General features: G+C 49.7%; 1 protein-coding gene across 5 annotated transcripts in view; it reads right to left on the bottom strand.

Annotated features, from left to right (window-relative positions):
- The window catches only part of LOC142575565 (phosphatidylcholine:ceramide cholinephosphotransferase 2-like), a 276,015-nt gene that overhangs the window by 68,696 nt on the left and 188,777 nt on the right, over positions 1-18,542 (bottom strand). The gene's annotated exons all lie outside the window — the stretch shown is intronic.

Here is an 18,542-nt window from a genome sequence, read left to right as displayed (position 1 = left end):
ATACCTCCAAATATCCAAACACATTCCATAAACTTTTGCGTATACAGGCTCAGCGAAGGAGAGAAAACGGTCAAGTTCCTTTGCAAAACGCCGCACGTATCGAAGCCGCGTTATTCCGTCGGAAACTTGCACTGCACGCCCCACCAAAAAATACAAAATATCGTGTCACCCGAAGGCGGCGCGTAACAAGGCGCCGCACTCGCACCGCTGCAGGGCGAAAAGCAACGCAACCCTAGGTCGGTCGCATCATGGGCGATATCAGCCGCCGTTCACTTATTCACGAGGGGAACCACGCGCCAGCCGTGCACGGTCCGTGCCGAGTGCCCCAGTGCGGCTGCACGAGATCAATGGGGCGCCGGGACACGCCCGTTGAAGACAGGCGCCGCGCGCGTGCGTGCATAGCCGCACAACAAAGCTTATAGTCTTGTCCTCTCGATCAACCGCTGAGCTGGTCAGCCAGATAGCAGCAGAGTGCTACACATCCTGGACATCGTCAAATTCGCCATCTTGTCGGTTTTGATTAGCCGAGAGGACTGCATGTTGCGACCTCTCTGACTGGCTCAAAATGCCGCCATTGAAGAATATGACAAAATCCGCATTCAAAGAGAGCTTTAGCTAAAGCGAGGAATGAGCTAGGCCGTACGTTCGCGCTTATGCGCTAAGCATGTTACAGCGAACTGAAGGAGGGACTCACAACCACAGAGAGCAGTGAGGACTCGTGTTTGCGTTCGGTCGTCGTGAGTGTCTTTTGGCGCCCTTGTTCTGTAGTGTGACATAGTTAGCGCATAAACAACAATGAGCTATACCCCGCCGCGATAGCTGAGTGGCTATGGAGTTGCACTGCTGAGGTTGCGGGTTCGACCCAAACCGCGGAGACCGCATTTCGGTGGGAGCGAAATGCAAAAAAAAAAACACTCGTGTACTTTGATTCAGGTGCACGCAAGAAGCCCATAATTTTTTTTTTTACGAATATGCTTCAGCTCGCGCTTCTAAGGCCTGTTGTGCTTACATCTGACGCTGTCCTCCCGCGCGTAGCGGGAAGCAGATTTCACGCTTTAGCGCTAACCGCAGATTCACGAAGTGCAGTGTGGTTATGTGCTGCGAAACGACAAAGACCGCCTTTTGGCATTCCTCTCAGAAACTTGGCACAGAAGCGGAAAAGGTGCTTCACTGTGCACGCACGACTCGCTCTCTGCTGAGTGCTTTGCACAGTTGCAAGCAGTTTTCTCTTTTTTGGCTGATACGTGGTGCAAGAAGTGAAAAAATCCCCCCCCCCAAAAAAAAAGAAAACAAAATGAATGACTGGCTAAATGAGTGAATGAATCAGCCGACGGCACGAGCATACTAGACTCGGTGAAAATACAGAATAACGCGGTAACCTGAGCCTGGTTGAAAAAAAATAATAATGAAATTATGGGGTTTTACGTGCCACAAACACTTTCTGATTATGAGGCACGCCGCAGTGGAGGACTACGGAAATTTCGACCACCTGGGGTTCTTTAACGTGCACCTCAATCTAAGTACACGGGTGTTTTCGCATTTCGCCACCATCGAAATGCGGTCGCCGTGGCCGGGATCCGATCCCGCGACCTCGTGCTCAGCAGCGAGCCTGGTTGAAGGACGAAATGAGACAGAACACACTGGTAGTAGTAATATGATTAGCGTCCCCTATAAGCGGCTTTGCGTACCGAAAACCTCACGCCCAGCTTGCGTTCTTTTGTACGCCTGGCCGATAGCGCTCCAGAACTTTGGGTCCTCTATTTCTAAATCTGCCTACTAACACTATACTGTATACAGTACAGGCAGATACTACATTTCGGCTGAAGGTGGTGGTGGTGGTGGTGATGATGATGTAGACAATGGTGATTATGATGGCATGCTGGTTTTCCCATAGTAGCGGGCGGGCGTAAAACTTGCGTCCTAGCAGTGATAAGCGAGAACATAGCAGAAAAAAAAAGTAGAAAAATAAAGGGGGAAAATGAGGACACCTGGCGAGCGCCATCTAAAGGGCGCGTTACTTAAGCTAATATAGCTCGATGCAAAGCAGAGGCGCCAAACGCTAAGCACCATAGCGATAGCGATAGCGTTTCTTTTGCCCCCCCCCCCCCTGCACGCCTCCTGCGCTCAGGATAACCAAAACCTGGGCGATTACAGAGCGCCCACGGTTGTTCTCAGGCTTAACACGTTGCGCAAGCGGCAAGCACTTTTGGTCTCCTTTCGCCTAAAAGTATTCAGAGGCGGCAAAACGTTTTTTCCGGGCATTTCTGCTCCACTAAGGCAGCCGGCATGACGATTCTTTTTGCTTGATTCAATTTAGTTTTCTTCGGTGCGGGCTCGGTGCAGCACACGGATGGCGTGCAGCCAACCAGTGTAGAGAGAGAGAGAGAGAGAGAGAGAGAGAGAGAGGGGGGGGGATGAGTGCCCGCCATGGAACTGTGGTGCAGGAGCGACTGCGCCCACTGCAGGGCTCGCATGAGAAAAAAAATTGATGGCGCCTGATTGGAAGTGCCTGTTTCTACAACTATCACTTGCTTCGCCTCCTGCTTCTCTCTCGTCGTAGCTTTTAGTTTTTGGCTTCTGCGGAAGACGCTGCAGAGGCGTCGGAGCATATGGAGGCGGCGGCGTTATGCGAACGCACGGGGGTCGTTGCAATGGAACAAAGCGCGTAGCTTCGCGTTCCACGGATGCGCGCGGCGATAGCAATCCGCACTTTTTCGTTTTTTCTTTTTTTTTCCAGCCACGTGGATATGCCAGTCTGTTAGTGCCTCTGTCTTTTTTTTTTTTTTTGTCCTCTCTCTAACGTTGCTTTGTTCTTTTCTTTTTCTTTGCGTCGTACAGCGCACATCAGGCGATACAAGTACTCGTAGTGTACAAAAACTCGTAATAAAAGAAACTCGATAGGGGGAATAAAGAAACGAATCGCCGCTCGGAAAGTGGTGCAGGAGCAGTGTTGTCAGATTTCTCACGCATATTTTCCCTACGTTTAGAGGCAAAATTTTCGCTTATTTCCCTCTTTAAACGGTAAAAATTCCCCTTTCTTTCTCACCATGAAAAACTTTATTCACAAGAGCTTCTGAAGCATGAAAAAAGCGGTTTGTTCGATTTTACATTTGTTCCTAAAGAAAAGTCATTTCCAGAGTATTTACAGTCATAATAAATTCCTTCGATTACGACGTAAAAGAAAATTAAGGTTCATCCCACTAGAAAACACACGACATGTACGATTGAGTCCCACATATTGTTACAAAGAGGAAGCCCGATGCACAAATGCATTTACAACTACTTACATGGGGAAAAGTTAGTGGAAATCGCGCTGGCTGGTACAAAGGCCGCAGCTCCAGGAGACAGTCTACCACTTTCTCTTCGTTTTCCTCCTGCGCGCACAGTTCTGTACAGATGCACGGTAACATAACCCCGGGTGCTGGAGCGCCGTGCCGGCGCTTCTTAGAATGATGGCGAACTAGCTGAACAGTACGGTTTTGAACGGGACACGTGGACGACGCCAGTTCGTAGCTGGGACGAGGACGGCGTGTCTTCAATACGGGTGATTTCGTAATTTAATTGAACTAATCGTCGCAATACCCGGCAGGGCCCGGTATAGCGTGACAGCAGTTTTTCGGACAGGCGGACATAGCGACTTGGAGTCCACAGCAGAATGAGATTTCCGGGAGAGAGCTGAAGGTTCCGGTGGCGACTGCCGTAGCGAGTCTTTTGTGACGCCTGAGCCTCTGTAAGTCGATTACACGCAATCTGGCGAGCCATACAAGCCCGACCAAAGGCGCCATGGACGTTTTTCCGTGGTATGTCGCGACACCGAATTTAGCAAGGTGTCTAAAGGCAGAGTGGGATGGCGACCAAACAAGAGGAAGAAAGGCGAGAAGCCCGTGGTATCATGATGTGACGAATTGTAGCAAATGTCACGTAGGGCAAAGTGCAGTCCCCATTGCGATGGTCTGCTGAAACGTACATAGACAACATCTCTGTACGGGTGCGATTCAGTCGTTCAGTCAGTCCGTTCGTTTGTGGGTGATATGCGGTTGCGAGCTTGTGTTCGGTGGAGCAGGAACGGAGTATTGTCTTCGACAACTTGGGACAGGAAGTAGCCGCCACGTTCTGACAGCAGCTGCGTTGGTGCTCCATGGTGAATAATCACGTCTTGAAGTAAAAAGTCGGCTACATCTGTAGCACAGCTGGGGGCAGGGCACGTTGTTACGATTGGCCTGAAGGGGTACCGACCTGCAAAAATTTCTTGGCCCGTTGCGACGACTCGCTTTGTAAAGACAACAATGTGCCACCTCAACAGCCCGACGACGCCGGCATGTCTAACCGTTCGGCGGACCGAGTATTGTTGCTCGATTCGCTGTCGCCTTCACGGTTTGCTTGGAGCAGGGGAACTCCTGGAAGGGGATGTTTTGCGGTGCTTTCCCACGGGCCCCAGCGGTCGTCACAGTCAATGGACAGACGCGGCGGCTACTGACTGCGAGGTCAGCTCTGGGATCAAGAGGCGCCTGCTCAGGTCAAGACCCCTGTCTACAAGAACCCTTTCACCTCGGTGTGTTAAGTGAAACCAAAGTGCGGAAGTGAGTGTGTGAACCCTCCCCCACAAAGGCACGTCGACTACGATGACTCTCCTATTGGACGAAGGTTGAACGGCAGTTTTCCCTCACCTAGGGATCTAGGGAGGACAGTGTTCTTAAGCACCCGTTGGCGGCTGCTCAGTGTTCTCGATGAGAACAAGTCCCTCCCTTCAACAACGTCTTCAGCGTGGATGAGTCGGACGACGGCATGGGCCTGCTACCATCTTTTCATGCCCGACCCCAACTCTTACAACGTAATTATGGGGTTTTACGTGCCAAAACCACTTTCTGATTATGAGGCACGCCGTAGTGGAGGACTCCAGAAATTTCGACCACATGGGGTTCTTTAACGTGCACCTAAATCTAAGTACACGGGTGTTTTCGCATTTCACCCACATCGAAATGCGGCCGCCGTGGCCGGGATTCGATCCCGCGATCACGTGTTCAGCAGCCTAACGCCATAGCCACTGAGCAAGCACGGCGGGTAACTTTTACTACGTGTAATGGCACAGCGCGTCGCATAGCTTATGGCAACGGCTATCCAATTGTTTCCTTTAATGGATGTGGGGAATAGACCAAGAAGATCCCTGCCGACACAGAAGAAAGGCTGCGCGGAAATCGACTGGATTAAAGAGGCCAGCAGGTTGTGCACATGGCCTCTTTCGACGCTGACAGGGATCGCAAGCCGCAAAGTAACATCGCACAGAGTGGTAAAGTTCTGGCCAGAAGAAGCGACGTCGAACTCTGTCGTAAGTGCAGGAGGTGCCAAGGTGTCCGGCAGTGTGTGCGTCGTGGAGCTCAGCAAGAACAGTAGAACGAAGATGACGAGGGACAACTAGCAGTAAATCTGGTCAATCAGAGCTCATGTTGCGTCGATAAAGAAAGTCGTCATGGAGCACAAACATTCTGGTTGAGCGATCTGATTGTCCTGACGCCATGCGCCCAACGATCGACAGGAGAGAGTAGTCTTTTCGCTGCTCAGTAACGATGTCGCGAAAGTCAGAAATGGCCAGAAGGCAAGTGTCGGCATCCTGTTCGTCGTTGCCAGGAAAATCGACGGGATGACGAGACAAGCAGTCGGCGTCCAGATGTAAGCGGCCAGACTTGTACATCACAACGAAAGAATACTCCTGAAGTCTGAGTGGCCAGCGACCAAGGCGGCCAGTCGCCTCTTTCAGTGACGATAGCCAGCCCTGGGCATGGTGGTCCGTGATGACAGAAGATGAGTGGCCAAACAAGTAAGGGCGAAATTTAGCTACTGCCCACACCAGAGCAAGGCACTCGCGCTCGGTGACAGAAAACTGCGCCGTGAAGGGGACAAGAGGCGACTGGCGTATACGCAATGACGCGTTCGACTCAATTTTGATGTTGGGTGAGGACGACACATATGCCATGGCCACTGGCGTCTGTGCGAACTTGAGTTGGTGCAGATGAATCAATGCGGCCAATATCGGATGCTTTGTTAACAAGCGGATGAGGGTGTCGAAGGCGTCGGCTTGTTCGCGGCCCCAAAAGAACGCCGTGTCCTTCTTGAGAAAGTCAGTCAGTGGCCGCGCGATATCCGCAAAATTTTTAACAAACCGACGAAAATAGGAGCATAAGCCCACGAAGCTGCGCACATATTTTGCTGAGCAGGGCACAGGAAAGTTCTCGACTGCGTGAATCTTATCAGGATCAGGATGTCCAAAATGGCCTTTAGAAGAGTTAAGTTGAAGGTCAGCCTCCCTAAAGACTTCAAGAATAGCGATCAAGCGACTGAGATGGCTGTCAAACGTAGGGGAAAGTATACGATGGCATCGCCTAGATAACATAAGCAGGTGGGCCACTTATAGCCCCGAGGCAGAGAGCCCATCATTCTTTCGAAAGTTGATGGGGCATTAAAAAGTCCGAAAGGCATAACCTTAAAATGGTAAAACCCTCTGGTGGAACAAAAGCTGTCTTGTCAAGGTCGAGTTTATCAAGCGAAAATGGCCAATAACCGGATCGGAGGTCGTTTGAAGAGAAGTATTTCGATCCGTGAAGACAGCTAGTCGAGAGCGTCATCAATCGGTGGGAGAGGGTACGCACCCTTTTTCGTGACCTGGTTCAGTTGACGGTAGTCGACATAAAATTTTAGCGCTTGTCCTGTCTAGTCTTTGTCGACCGTCCTTCCCGCGCTATGCTTCTAGTGTAACTATGTATTACCAACCAGCCCAAGCCTATACTCTTCTGAAGACACAAAATCGCCAGCTGCCATCCTTCTTTTTGACCAAGACAACCGGCGACGTCCAGGGACTCGAAATGGGCTCAATTGCACTTTTGGTTAGCATCTTGTCTACTTCAGCTTGGATAACGTGGGGTTCTGCGTCAGACACGTGATTAAGTCGTCGGCGGATAGGACTAGCATCACCGGTGTCAATCTTAAGTGTCACAACGGAAGCCTGTCCCAGCGGGCGATCCTCAATGTCGAAGACGTTGCGATAAGGAGGTGACAAAGATCCGCAGCCCGTTCGGGAAGCAGGTCTTGAGCGATCATCTTCGAAAATATGCCGGGATCGGACGAGGCGGAACTGATCGGACAGCAGGTGTCCGCAGACGAGCACGGAACATCTACATAGATGGCGGAATCGTCGATGGTAGAAGCGTTGCCGAGCGACATGCCTTTCGGGATAACTTGCGCACTAAACCAAAATTTAAAACAGGAAGAAATACGCGGTTATCGCGCGATAGTCATAACGGTATGAGGAACGGCAACTGTGCGTAGCAGAACATTGACATTTGGAGTCAGCACATAGTGACCGTCAGGAACAGATGGGAAGCACGTCAAAGGCATATACATGGAAGCTTGAGGCGGCAACCGTACGAAGTCTACAGAACACAAACGAGGCTCAGCTGATTTTGGAGCACAGCAGTGAATAGGCAGCTCGAGTTGGGGGAGGCCAGCAGCACAGTCAATGAATGCTGAATGGTCCGACAAAAACTCGAGGCCGAAGATCAAGTCATGGGAGCATCGTTCCAGAACCGTAAACAAAACGGAAGCGTTGAAACCAGCAACAGTTATTCGGGCAGTGCACATGCAAAGCATAATGGGCGTTGCTCTATCAGCGACCCGAATTGCACGAGATGCGGCAGTTGTAAGGACTTTCAAGCGGCAACGAAGACGGTTGCTCATCACTGACATATGGGCTCCAGTATCAACGTGCGCTGGGACAAATACACCGTCAACTTGTACATCGACTATATTGCGTCTGGTCGGCAGGGTGAGAGGGCTTGGCGGAGACGTTGACAATGCAGCGTCACCTTCGGGAGCTGCATGTTTTACTTTTCCGAAGGTATGCGCCCAGGTCGGAATAACGGCGAAATGTGACGGGACTGGGGTGACCTGGACGACGGGGGACGACTTTGCGGCGAGTGGGACAGGTGACCACTCGGCGACGGCGATCGACGGCGCCATGCGGTCGTACCGTCAGTGGCGTGCTGGTTCGGCTCGGCTTGCGGCTGCATATGGCGAAAACCACCGTCTGGACTATAGTGCTGTTTGAGAACGGCATCGAGGACCAGCGGTTGCGACAGTATCGGGCGACGTGACCAACGCCGCGACAACTGAAGCAAATAAGTCGGTCTTCCGGTGTTCGCCATTCCGCCATGTTGCGAGAACCTCGAGGGATCCATTGATTTTGAGTATGCACGAGTGAAGGACGTTCGGTTGGCCGGGAACTGGCCGCAGTGCAAAGTGACTGCAAGCCGACGTTGGCGAATTCGCACAAAAGCCTAACAAGGGGAATCATAGGAGCGCATGTATGGTTTACAGGTGGGCACAGAGCCGCGGGACACATGGCTTCCAACTCACGGCGTATACGATCTGCGTCAGCTGCTCTGAAGGCCGCTGCTGCCGCGAAGGAGAGTGCTGTCGGTCTTCACAAGGCGATGTTGCAGCCGTACTTGGAAGTCATGCAAATGACTGATAAATACGACGGCTTTTCACCGGCTCGAAACGCTTGCACTTAGTGATACACTCTAAGAAGAATTCCGGGGAAAACGGGAGTAACTGGGCAGTTCGTCCTAAAAAGGGCGCTTTCGTCCCTCAAGGGAGTAACTGCATGGATGTGCGTGTCGTGTGCAAATTTTGGAGGGTAAGTGTTTAGTCCCTGGTCAGAAAGAGAGCAAGGGGAGGACGAATGGCAACAGTTACTCCCCATGCGCTCCGCTGTTTTCGTCCGTGTCGTGGAATGATGCGGCAAAAACTGTATTGTCTATAAATCGTGAATAGTTCGAAGTTAGTGCACTGTCTATTGAATTACATGCAAAGCAGCACTTTGCCTCTTCGTGAGAAAATTACGTGAAATTTAAAGTTGGAATGTGAAGAGCCATGCCCTTCGTGGGCACACCATAAGTGAGCGATACACATTAAACGCTCAAGTCATTGATAGACTGCCAGATTGTGCTGGTCAATAGTACCTAAGTTCATTCCGTTCCAAGGAGATTACGAACTTAACTGAAGTGGTGTGTAGCACAAACGGGACACACTAAGCGACAGAGCAATTGTCTGTCTCTGTCGTCTTAGGTGCCCCGTTTGAGCTCGCATATACACGTTTACATCGCGTAGTGCCTAAGTTTAAAGCACCCTAAGAATACTCGGGCAGATTTTTTTCGCACTCGCTTATGATTGCAGGTACACTCAACGTTACACTCTCCCCGCACAGCATACACAAAATGCCGAGTCGCTTTTACATTGCTGCACCTGCATGCCAATGCTTAACCTGTCTCAATTTCCAACCCCGTCAAGCAATCTGCCGTGGCGCAGTGGGTAGAGTAGCTGACTTGTGGGCGCGAGGACGTGAGTTCGAATCCTCCTTTCGGGCATTTTTTTTTCTTTTTTTTTTCAGCTCAGTAATCTTTTTTATTAGTGTATAAATGCCTAATTTTATTAATTCCACCTTTGCGGAGCATCGGAAATAATGACCGTTACTTCCTTGAGGAGCATCGGAAAAGAGCAACTGTTAGTCCTCGGAAGAGTAACTGCATGGGGAGTAACAGTTCATCCCCTCGCACTTACCCCCTAAAGGGAGGAATGGTTGTGGCAGATCAGTTGCTCCCCTAAAGGAGTAACCTCAATACCCCATTTCCTCCTTTACTTCTTAGAGTGTAATGTCATTAACCGAAGTACAGTTCTTACAAATGAGTAAATTGAAGGCGTCATCGGCGATACCTTTTAAGACATGCGCGACTTTTTCAGACTCCGGCATTTCAGCGTCGGCCGCAGAGTGCCAGCACGTCTTGTGTATAGGCGACGTAGCCTTCGGTGGACGTTTGAACTCGTGATGCCAACTCGTATTTGGACCACTGTGGTGCAGGAAAACTTCTAGAACTTTGCCGTCTTCAGTTTTTGAGAATGCCTTATATAGTCCTTTACCGACAAGCAGCTAAAACGTCATCTGAGCAAAGGCTGCCACATCGATAACATTACGACGCGCTGGTGCGGGTGCTTATTCACAGTGGTGTAGCCACCCGTCTTTCGTTTTCGCGCATTTTCTGGATTACCAAGCCGGTAAGAGTAGCCGCTCTGCTGCACTGTAGAAGAGTAATTTACTATAACAAAGCTTAACTTGTTATCCCTCTTTAGCGTCCGTAAAAGCCAAGGTCGTCAATATTAAACGTAAGCGCTTCACTACGGTGCCTCTGGTAGCTCTAATTGTGGCAGTGGTAGAGAAACACAATCAATCAATCAATCAATCAATCAATCAATCAATCAATCAATCAATGAATCAATCAATCAATCAATCAATCAGTAAAATCCGTTTCCCAAGTCGCTGAAGCTCGTCACAGCACTCCGGATGAGCCGAAGAAAAGCCCACAGGCTGCGCATCGTCTTTCGGAACGCCCAACTATATGATTAAAATGTAGTGACAGAAAACATCAATTTCGACCAAATGTTTTGAGACGACGAAGCAGTATGCTTGCGCCCAATTAGTCAACGGCTCGGCGCGCTCACTGACTGCATAGCGGACGCTATTTTCCAAGTTTTCGACAACGCCTCGGCGCAAGCGACATTCGAGGTGCCCTTTTCGCGGAACCAGAAACGGGAAACCACGTTGGTTCACCTGTTCAAACTTCTGGCACCGGAAACCTCACTAAATCACGAAAAGTCGAGGCTGCCCGTGCCGGCTTCGATAATGAATTTCACGTCGTGCAAGATTAAACAGGAGCAGGATGGGGGACGCTGAAGGAGAAAAATCGAACATAGCATTGGCCCGGGTATTCTCGCTAATTAATGCCCCGGATTAAACTCGGAGTCTGACGGCATGATTGGCTGGGTCCAATTTCTTTCTTTCCCTTCTTGCCTACCACAGAAAGCGTTTAAATATTCAGCACGCAGTCTCTATAAATAAATAAATAAATAAATAAATAAATAAATAAATAAATAAATAAATAAATCCCCTCATTCGATCGGAAACACGAAAGAACGTCGTTCACTTCACAAGCTCCTCGTCGACACACGCGCGCTTCGGTGCGAGATTAAACGCACGCGTGCCCGAGCTCGCGTTCACAAATCGAAGTAATTATACGTGCGCGTCTTGCATCGCGCGGAACGCGGCGTATAAAAACACGATCGCTATACAGTAGCGACTCGTCACTATAAGCGGCTTGGAACGTCGCCACGAGCTCGACTGGGGGTGCAACTATGGGGGTGCAACTATGGGGGTGCAAGAATGGCGACCTTGAAAGATAATGCTCAAGGACGTCGGGAAAGCGCAAAGCAGAGAAACACAAACCCTAACAAAGGGGAAGAGAGAGAGAGAGAGAGAGAGAGAGAGAGAGAGAGGAAAACGGCAGCATTCTCTGAAACCGGACCGGCGCATACGGCCATATCTACGGCACATCCCCCAGGGAAGCTCTCGTTCCCTTTAACCTGTGCCTTTTACGCAGGAACCGAAAGAGCAGGCACCTTATTAATCACCCCACCATCTCTCACGCACGTGCCCGGCTTTATCGCGTTTTTTTTGTTTCTTTCTTTCCGACGCAGTTATACACGACTACTAAACGCGAAGGGCAACCCGTCCGTATAAGCGCACGCGATGTGGCCAGGGGCCGCAGTGAAAAAAGAAAAAAAAAAAGAGACAAGGAAGCTTTCCCTTCTCCCATCGCGACCTTATTCGCCTTTCATCCAACCAGCTCCTTTTTAACTACCTTCATTTCTATTCCCTTTCCCCACTTCACCACAGCGCAAACACATTTCAGCAAGCCCATTAAGGGACGGACAGCGGCGACGCCGTCCGCGGTTGCCGCCGGCTTCGCTGCGGCGGAGAGAGAGAGAGAGAGAGAGAGAGAGAGAGAGAGAGAGAGGCGGGAAGGGAAGTAGGGACAGAAAATCAGAGCAGACAGAAATGGCCGGCCACACTGCCAGGCGAAGTTCTAACTGCTCTTCATTTGTGGTGCTTTCCTTTAGTTCTTGGAGTCGTCTTTTGCCCGTTGAAGAGCCTTCCTCGCAGCGCTTGGAAAAGAAAGAAGAAGATAATAAAAGGAAAGGTAGAAGATTGCGGAAGAGGATATTTTGTGTCGTTAGAAATCGTTCTGAGCCAGTAGCGATAACGGCAATAAATAACGAGGCGCGCCACAAACACTTCAGGCCGGCACATATAGGAAAGGCGACGCGGGTGCGTATGGTCGCGGAAGAGATATCGCTTACCAACAGTGCCCAAAAAATCGAGGAGAGGTAGTCGCGATCGTTTATTCAACGTCCTCCTTTCCCCTCTTCTCTCTTGAAGATTGTTTACAGGACGACAGAGAACAATAAAGCGTACACGTATAGCCATCCACATACTGGCCTCGTCGATACAGGTCACTCGAGTGGTTATCGCGTCAGACCACTGAGCCGTATCAGCAGAGGCGGATGGAATGGCGACGTGTGAAAACGCTACCTACAGCTTACCGAATTTACCGCGCACGGCAAATTAAAACCACGTGTCGTGATTAAAACGGAGCCCTCCAACACTGGGAGTCTTTAGTGTTCCGGGACGTAAAACGGCGCAAGTCAACCAGTTCGGTACTTCAAAACTATTCTGAACGACAAGAAAAATATAGAGAGATGACGGCAGGGAAGGAGATAGACGAAGGTCACGCTCGGTTGGCTACCCTACACGTCGGGAAGGGGAATGAAAGACGGAAGAGAGTCAGTTCACGCACAAATCCGCAGAGGAGCACTCACTAAAAGACAGGAGTGAAATGTAAGTTCGCCATCTTGAACATACATACGTAGGAGAAAAAAAAAAGAAACGGTAAACTTACCTTTCCTTCGAAAAACGAAACCGGAGGAGGAGGAGGAGGAAATAAAGAGAGAAGGCAGGGATGTTAACCAGAAATGCGTCTGGTTGGAACGAAACCCGAGAGTGCAAAACGCACGAAAAGAGAGGAAACGCCGTGCAAGCCGCTTAAAAAGGCAACATCCGTGCGGGGGCCGCGAGCATAGACGTCTTCAGAGAAAGGACAGCGACGGTCTATTGCGCCCGCGCTAGTGGATCTAAAGGAACAGAACTAAAAGCGCCGTCGGGAAAGGGCAAACGGAAAATAAGCGTTACATCACCCGTCGTGCCTCGACACAAAACGGGCCACGGACTCGAAATGGAGACGCTCTAGGTGGACAAATCTGTTCGCTTTCTGCCGTGCGCCAATGACGGCGCACCGTCGCGAGTCACCCATTCGCCGACCCCTCCTCCTCCTCCTCCTCCTCCTCCTCCCTACCTCTTTTGTTTTTAATGCCAGCTCAGCGTATGTGCCTCGTGCGGTTGAATCGCGTGTCCACTCCTCATTCGGGACAGAATTGGGACAGCGTGTGCGAGATGTGTTATCACGCCCCTATGACGTCATTCGATCGGCGCGCAATTCGCTCTCACCTTAACCCTCTCTCTCTTTTTCTCCCCTAGTGCTTCGTCCTCGTGGACCTTGCGTGATGCTCGACGTCGGGGTATGGTCATCTCACGCAAGAGTGAGGAAGCGAAGAAGAAAAGGCGGCGGTGGGGCAGATGCGATGAACTACGCAATAAAGAGGAACAGGCGAGGTGCGTCACTTTTGGAACGACATGCACTATATACACGTAGACAGGTCTACAGCGAGTGCGCGACTGGACAAGGAAAATTATAGCACGCTACGATCATTCCCAACGTCGCGGCGGTCCATGACGTCACCGCCCAAACCACTCCCGTCTTCGCCAAAACCATAGACGATCGGTTCGTCTCTTGGCGACCGCCATGACGCGTTGTCTGTTTCCTGCACATTAGCAAGACAAGCCACAAACCAGAAACGAAAAAAAAAAAAAAAAAACTAGGGCTCTGCCCTCCCACGCATGCGTGCGGAACAATTTGTTATCAGGGAGCAGAGCGATTAAGGTCAGGAAGGCTTGTCGTCGTTATTTTTCCCCCTTTTTTTTCCTTGCTTTTGGTTTTTGCGAAAGTGATTGTCTCCCTCCCAGCACGCTAGCATTGTAAACGCACCAACTGCGCTGTTGCGTGCTACGAAGGCGGTAAGAAATGATGCGAAGGTTGCGTTTCTTTTCCCCTTTTGTTTCACCATGCGGAAGACTGCTTTTACCTCTTTAAATTTGTACCTGCGTTGCATCGAAGCATTGGGTTTCCTCCTGCGCTTGGCCGCACAGGCCAGGATGACGCGAAGCTACTTTATCACGCAGTGGTCGAATGGCTGACTCCAAAACCGCATCGTAAGCTTACGGCTCGTTAACCATGTGATAGTGCCTCGTTTCTTTCGAAAGAATTAAAAAATATCCACTATTTCTGGTTTGAATTTGCTTCTTCTTACACGATTTGCGAATAGCACGTTATCAATTTTGTTTCAGGGATTTTCAGAGATAACAGTAAGCCCCGACTAGTGGAAAGAATAATTAGGTGCGCGTCGATTCAGAAGGCGAGAAATATATATACGAACGCGCATGCGCGCGGGAGCATTTGGTGGACGTTGAGTAATTTGTTGATATCGGAATCCAGATGCAGCGTCTCGCAAGCATAACGCCCCGCGCATGCTAACAAGCATTATACTGTCAATGAAGCGCATATTCTTTCCTTACGTTTACTATTCTCTAGTACCACTCTTTCATTTGTGCCTCATAATCAGATCGGGGTTCAGGCACGTAACACCCCATATTGTTTTTTTTTACTTCTTCTTTCACAATAGAAATTACAAAGAGGTCTTTTCTCGTTTCCTTCTCATTCGCTTCTAATATTCTGCCGAGTTGACGGCTCGCTAACAGCTGTAGCAAACATTCATGCTGCTCACTGCGTAAGTGACAAGAAAAACTAATAAAAACTTGAGAGTTTTCTTTTGTTACTGCTACCTTTTGCCTGCTGTGCTGTCTCACTTTTTTTATGCAAGCGTCTGATCTTCGTTGTTTCATTAGTGCTTTAGCTATCGCTCAATCTAGCAAGTTTTATTATCCCAGCTTTCTTTCCGTTGTTCAGCAATATAGCTTTTTTCATTGCTTTAATCGATCAAAGTTACATATTAAACACCATCATATTCACGCGATAAAGAACAGCACGAACAAACGTATAAGGAGTAGGACAGGCGGCCAGGACGAACGTTGAGGTCAGCTCGCTCGTCCTTTACGCGCTTCGTACTCCGTTGCTCGTCAGTTCCCCGCCGTTCCCAATCGTACCAATCGGTCAATGCCCCAATTAGTGACACTTTGTGTTCTCGTCTTATTAATTCTTGCTTCTATGTGCTATAGTGGCCACGCTGCTCCCTTTTATGGTCGCATGTTCGGGGCGGTGCTCGACGCCGGCGGGGCAGCCACTTGCTGCAACCATTAGTGAGCGACGAAAAGTTTCCCGATCCCCCATTCTTTCTGAACGCGTTCCAAAAGAAAGCTGTTCTCCGCAAGTGGACCGGCCGTCAATAGACCCGGCCAGATTTGGACCATGGTGCGGAAAAGTGGACAGTTCTACAGCTCGTCGAGCAAAACAAACCGAGCGATCGTCTATGTGCCTCACGGCTTTCGGGCGTCCGCCCGCTAGCTCCGGAGGAGTGGGCTTTCTGCGACCAGTGGAGAGCAAGCAGCCAGCTTCGGGAAGGAGCATCCTCCGGTGCACCACAATCAACCTTCGCCGCGTCGAAGAGAATTGCCAACGAGGCTCGCGCGCGCGCACGCACAGACACGCACGGCGCCCGCACCGCTGATTGCCTACACGGTCGAGAGTAATGAAAAGGACCACCCTTCTCGCTTCTTCTTCACGAACTGCCCTCCGATCTCGACGTCAGTTCTCACCTCATTTGAGGATCTTTTACTTTCAGCTAGCTCACTTACGGCTATGCGATGTCCCTTTGTGGAAGCTGGAGGGGGGCTCGGAGCTGCTCAGCGTAGATTTTACTTGTTCAGGAGTCGCGACCGCTTCGGTTCGATGGGAAGAGAGAAAAGGCGTAGCTCGTCGCTTGGTTCTCGCATGCCGCGCTCGTACGTAGTTTCGCGCAAGGCGGCCGAAGGCGAGCCTTCCGAGATAGCGAAATTGGACCAGAATTGAGACGCCTAGAGAACGTGCCTCGACGCTGCTTTTTCGGAGACTGGACCGCTCGACAACGATGGGGAGCGGAAATGTGCCCTTTCCATCACGTCACGAAGTCATGTACGAGGTGATTTATCTTAATGGAAATAGGAGTACAATGTAATGAGGAAAAAAACTAACAAAAACAAATAGGAATTAACGAATGTGATTATGCTTTCTTCACAAGCCTTTCAGCATGGCGGGCACTAGATGCTCGAGTGGCCGTCGCCACCCGTTCGCTAATAACTAAAGTGTGTTTATATGACAGTCTTATTACAGATTTTAACGCCAACGTTGCAATGATAGTATTGGGGGAGGACAACGCAGGAGGCAAACGCAATTTGCGCGGTTTTAAAAACGTAATTCATTGTTAAGATATTTATGTGTATTCTTGAGACTTGCTTCTACAGAACTGTGAGGTAATTTAACTTGTGTATTGTATGTACCATGTATTTCTTACGTCACAGTATTACTGCGGAAACGTTGCTTGACAAGTTCTGGTGCTTTTATGAAAAGCTTATTTTATATGTAATCTTGAACTCTGTATGTTGTAGGCTAGACCCATTCAAGAGCTAAGGAGTAGCCGGTGCCTTAAATTGTGCGTCAACATTTCCTTACATCATATCAATAAAAAAAAATATTCGGCCAAAATTCACCGTTTGCCGCTTCGATACCGAAACTGGGCGCACGAAGAGCGCAGGGAGAACTGTCCAATACTGGCTCAGTGGGTAGGACGCCCGGCTCGGCCACGGGAGGTGCGTGGCCCGATCCCCATGAACCGCCGGACACCGACCGATTTTCATAAGACGGGCATACAAGCAGCCCCCTGGCCAGGTGTCAGGCTTTTCAGGGATGGCTGCCCGTTCTATGCCAGCAATTTGCCATCAGGTGGGTGTCCTACCAATGCAGCTGGCTGGAAGCGTAATTGTACCTATTTTATCCGCAGGTAGCCGGCGGCAGCTCTCGTCTGTCTCCCACAGCCGCGGCGAATGCCACAATACCGTCTGTAGTCGGACGAGAGATGCAGAGAACTTGCAATCTCTATATGGCCCACTTTCAAGATGAGAACCCCAAAAGAGAACCCCGAAAACCACGTCAGGCCACATCTCTGTCTGTCTGTCTGTCTCTCTCTCCCTGTGTGTGTGTGTGTGTGTGTTTGTGTGTGCGTGTGATTACCGGACAAAATGAATAAATAAAATAGAAAGTCAAGCCTGTCTTTATCTAGCGCGCGCGCGATTATGCACAATGAAACAAAACTAGAAAGAGCGGTGTCATTATTTTTTTTAATTTTTATTTTTCAGCTGTAGATATGCGAAACGAACGCCCTGAGTGCATGTGACATATTGCCAAATACTCACTTTTGAGACTGATAACGCAAGCGAGTACGCGCGCTTGTGGCCACTGGTGTCACATATTCAAAGGCGCGCAGGTATACACACCGTGTGTCAAATAAATAAATAAATAAATAAATAAATAAATAAATAAATAAAAATTGTAGCTCACTGAGACTATAAACCAGGTGAGCCTAATGTGACACTGCGCCTGTAGAACTTCTCACTGCAGTGAGAAGTTCTACAGGCGCAGTGTCACATTAGGCTCACCTGGTTTGATACTGCTGAAATTCCAGAGGCTGCATGTAGCTAGGGCTCTCTGTACTACTAAATGGCAGTTCCGGAAATAGTACAGCTGCGCAACAAGACCTCATGTCCACTGCGTGCTACACCCATTCAGGACAGGCGGTATAGCTATAGTGCAGGACTATTTCTGCCCAAACTTGCGCATCAGTCGGTAACCCACGGCGAAAGTCCTGGCACTTTACATAAGTTTTCGGGGGAGTGTGGCGATATCAGCGAATCGCAAGAAACGCACTCCACTTTAGTGTTACCCCTCTGGTCGAGGTTGACATGAGCCGAAAATATCAATTCATTAAATAATTTTGAGCTGCAGCTGTATTACCCGCCCGAAAAATTCTGCCATTATAGTTCAGTCAACGTCTAACGCTCTTCGACCTGAGCCATTTCGGCAGGCACAATTATTCTGCCGTCACTTCGTGTTGCTGCAGCTATAGTTCTCGAAACTTCCGCTACACGACTAGCCAAAAGATAATTTTGAGCGCCAATACGGCTTTAGCAGGATGTTGCTCGACCGAAGTCCCCGATTACCTGAAAGAACGACCTCCTATACAGAGCAGGCAAAGTTTCAATGCGCATGCCTCGCTGTTCGGCGCGCTAGTAACAATAGAGCAGTGACTAAACGATATAACGGAACGCAACTTTGCAAAACAGCAGCGCGGAGGAAATAAAAAAACAAAGACGAAAAAGAAAAGAAAGCCCGGAGGGAAATCTGTCCCCACCAATGGCGATGCACGCAACTCCTTCGAAAGGAAGTGAACGAAATCTGTATCATCCTTTCCGTCTACCCCCTCAGAGGAAGGAAGGC

The sequence above is a fragment of the Dermacentor variabilis genome, chromosome 1, assembly GCF_050947875.1.
Source record: "Dermacentor variabilis isolate Ectoservices chromosome 1, ASM5094787v1, whole genome shotgun sequence".
Lineage (NCBI taxonomy): Eukaryota > Metazoa > Arthropoda > Arachnida > Ixodida > Ixodidae > Dermacentor > Dermacentor variabilis.
The sequence above is the reverse complement of the archived record's forward strand: the minus strand, read 5'-3'. Positions and strand labels throughout refer to the sequence as shown.